The sequence below is a fragment of the Ptychodera flava genome (assembly GCF_041260155.1).
Source record: "Ptychodera flava strain L36383 chromosome 23 unlocalized genomic scaffold, AS_Pfla_20210202 Scaffold_24__1_contigs__length_23054250_pilon, whole genome shotgun sequence".
Taxonomy (NCBI): Eukaryota; Metazoa; Hemichordata; class Enteropneusta; family Ptychoderidae; genus Ptychodera; species Ptychodera flava.
The window spans coordinates 22,576,606-22,580,698 of record NW_027248278.1 but is presented as its reverse complement, the minus strand read 5'-3'; the positions used below and the strand labels follow the sequence as shown (position 1 = coordinate 22,580,698).

General features: G+C 39.7%; 1 long non-coding RNA gene across 1 annotated transcript; it reads right to left on the bottom strand.

The window, feature by feature from the left end:
• Positions 1–1,839: 1,839 nt before the first annotated feature.
• Positions 1,840–3,876, bottom strand: LOC139124812 (uncharacterized). The gene is made up of 3 exons (XR_011550045.1): positions 3,636–3,876; positions 2,061–2,262; positions 1,840–1,925 (listed from the first exon to the last, which is right to left on the bottom strand). It is a non-coding gene; the product is annotated as an uncharacterized lncRNA (long non-coding RNA).
• Positions 3,877–4,093: the final 217 nt, after the last annotated feature.

Sequence of the window (4,093 nt, the reverse complement as noted above, 5' to 3'; positions counted from 1 at the left end):
ACTGTACTTTGCGAAACTAGCAGAGTATTTACTAAAAGTCGCCTGCGTGTTACGGGCCTAGTTTTCTCCTGACGGGCACATGCCACCCCTAATATAAAGACAATCCTCTGATATTTCTTCTTTCAGGTACGATGGAGTAAAATTTTGTGACTGGGTCGAACAGACGGCATTTGATAGGAAAAAGAAGGGACAGAGCCAAAGGAAGATAAGATGGTTGTGCTATTGTACCTGGGCGCACGCGCTGTTTGTAAGTGTGTTGGCAAATTGTATGACAATCAAAGTAAACCAGTAAGGGAATTGTAAATGATGATTTTTCAACTGTTTTATCAAAGTTACCAGAAAGGAATTATTCCCTTGTCATCGTGGTTGTACAGAACAGTCTCATATCTTTGATTGACTAGTTAAGGTGCATTTAAACTCACTGGTGTGTTTGTTTGTCTTTTGTCCAGAAAAAAGAAGTCGGTCCCCCAAATTGCCAGTACACATTACCACCTTAGGTGTTGTCCTTTGTTCGTGCTGTGCTGCCACAGGATATCAAAGGGGAAATATGGCCAGTGAGTATTGCTCAACTTCCTTTGATGCAGTGTGTCGATTGTTATAGAAATTGACACTGACGTGTGAAATGAGTGATTTTGTAAGGCACCACTTGGATATCGTCTTGATAGTTAATTATCTAAATGCAATTTTTAGTACGAATTTTCGGGAAAGTAGACCTGCACTGAGACCAACAGTCACGAAACATGTGACAGGGAGGTTTCATACAATTAATTTCAACCACATTTTCATGTGTATGTTTTTCTCTCTTTCTCTTCTTTCTCCAGGAAGCCTACGAGGTGTCGATTCTGGAACTTTGTTCAGCCGTATGCGAACCTGAATTAGTCTAATCGGTGGTTAGATCATAACTTTTACTACGTGAACACTGAAATGAATAGATGTCACCCAGTCAATCTCCTTTTTACCGTTTTACATAGTAAGATTTACATGAGTGGTATACAGAACACTCTACGTTTGTAACTTGTTTTTCAAATTTGTGTGAATTTAATAAACTATTCTGTGAATAGTAAAATTCGTCACTTTAAAGTGTCATTTTATTTTTACAATACTGCATGAACAATTATTTAACGGGACGTGAATATATGTCTGTATTGTAACCTTTATTTGACATGCCATCAAAAAAATTCAAGTTCTTGGAAGAATGTTAATCTTGAAAATTCAAAAGACTCCTTGCAAAAGAAAATACACAACCGTATTTTACAACGATCAAAATAACAATCATAAACATTGATTTGCGCGTATCCTTCCAATATAGACTACATATATTTCACTGTCGCAATGTGCGAGTCGAATACGTCTAAAAGATCGGAATGATCGCGAGACTACCATTTCGCGGTTTCCTATGAGCAAAACTATAATGGTCTATACGAGCATCAAATTTGTCGCCATTTGTTACGTCTAACTGCCGTTCAATATTTAAACTCTAGTCAAAGTGGTTGTCTGAACTAAAATGAACTACAAACTTCTCATTCTTTGATCCGACTCAGTTGACGTCCGGCGTGCACTTTCTCCGGGGATGGCCTTTCCGGGGTTTCCCGCACACAGAACACGATGGCCTTTTACTCAACTCGGATGTGCCACCACTCGTAAATTGACCAGATGAGTACGTCGGCCCTTCCTGATATTCAAATTGGTCGATCTTCTTTAGCTGTCTCTACTTGTTCAGTTTCCTCTTCTTAGCCGGACTTGAGCATTTGTACTCCATGTCGCGAATTCTCTGTTCATCCAGTTTACGCCAATCCTGCAGACTGATCTCTGCCACTGGCAACTGGAGAGCCTCGTGTACTTCCTTCTTCACCTCAACATCATCGTAAATATTCTTTACTGAATGGTAGGCGGTACTGTCTCCATCGCCGATAAAAGTTGTGTACCTTGTATAGATTAAAATTTAACGTAATGTTAACGTACAATTTCTTGAAGGAAATCTACTGCAGATTTTATTGTGTCCATAAATCCCAAAAATGTTGGTAAGTTTAGAACATAATGAAATATAGAATGTCTCTCACCTGAAGTTATGTTTCTCGATCGATCGATCAAATAATGTTTGGGCACCATACGGTTCCATCCCTTTAGCTGAACCTTTATAATTGGCTTGACAGTCGAGTTCATGGTTTAGATACCATTCCATGTATTCAGGTCCGGTTTTATCACTCCATTTATTACACTAAACACAATGGTTTGACATGAAGTGGGCGTCGATTACTTTTCCTGGAAGTAAGGAAAATTAATATATCATAATGTGTAAGCCATATATGTTCAAGCTAGAAGCATGTCATGCTCTATTTATACAACTATCAGGGTAATCTTTATACTCAATATTAACAAGCGTATTTACGGTACACCGTAGAGTACCCGTTAAAATATGATTATCAACAGAAGAAATGGCCGGCGGTATAAGTATATTTCGTAAGAAATGTGATTATGCACACGAAGTCAGATGACAATGTGTTTTTCTGTACTTTGGTTGCGCAATCGTCACCACGCTGTCAGGAGCTCAACACGCGTGACAACAATCAATAACAATGTCGTCATGCAGACGCTGTCATGCACACGCTCAAGACGATAGCTTGTATTTTTGCACGCGTACCTACTTGACTTCTTATTCTCTGTGTCTGTGGTTTCGAAACCAGAAACACGACAATTTCTGAGATAAAAAATCCATGTAAAATTTAATATTCAATAACTTCAATCTATCGGTCACCACTACTGCAGTGTTCAGTCGTATGACTTCTACCATGGATGTAGTAGCTCCTACTACCTCCATGCTTCCACATACGTAGTAACTGGTCGTTTAGGCACCAAGTGGTTTAGGCCCAAGTTGTTTCGGCCTCTCAATGTCCGACCCCAAGTCGTGTCGGCACCGCCACCGAAGACGTTTCGGCATTTCTGCACATGTTTCGACTTTTTTTTCAAACTAACAAGTAATTGACTGACTAGTCATATTCGTATGCGTGACCCTTGCATTCTGACCTTTACCCTCACGTGCATTTTTGAGTTTTGTGGGAATTTTGCCGTACCGTTTCAGCACCGGGTCCGCTTCCAGACTGTTGCTGTGTCGGCGGCTATAGTTATCGATTATCTTGTGTCACAATTTGAAAATAATTGTTTACAAATTATTGCCAACGTATCGAGGTCACATTTAAAGTTGCTAATGGGACGGAGAAATTACGTCAAACCATTTACTTGTGTCTCTGACAATGAAACAAGTTGCGCGGAACAGAATACCATCGACTATGATCATGGAGCATTCCAAGCACAAGTAGCATTGAAATTTATACATTATTATCACGTTTTCACAATAATGTCCTATTTCAATCACGGCTAATGGATCATTATAATACGCTGGGATAAATACTTTTTTTAGTTTCATTTTTTGCGATGGGCCTACAGTAAAGTCATCGTCTTAGATAGCTGCAGTACAGTAGCTCGAGGTTTTGCCTGGGTATTTGGGTCGGACGATAATGTAACCGATGTAGTTTCTGACATCATGCAAGCCGCAACAATTTTTTTTGAAAAAATGATTTATTTTTCATAATTATTGACTATACAAAACTTGCAGACCTTGCAGTAATTTTACTCACCGGTATCAATGGCTATAGTAGCTACAACTCCATGTTTCGCTGTAAAACCTCTGGAACTCCAAGAACCATCGACGGAAATAGCAATATCTAAGACATTGTTATTCCTGTCCTCAATGTCGCCCTCGTCCAACTCTGTTTCCATGGCTCGGATTTCGTCAGCTGCTTCTTCTAATTCTTGTTCGAGGCAATCTTTCGCGACCTCTCGTATCGTTTTTACATGTCTTTCGTATACATTGCCATAAATCGGCAAACCCATGTAACTGCTAACCTTCCTCAGCTCTTGTCTTTCTTTGCCGATGCCACGGGCTGCAATAACTGACCTTCGATTTACGTCATATCCACAATCAGTCTTTGCCGATGATGGAAAGTTGTCTGATTTGACGTTGCACTTAGGGTTGTCGCATTTAAAAAACAAATTATTTCCCCATCCATACCGAGTACGCCTGTTTTCAGACAGA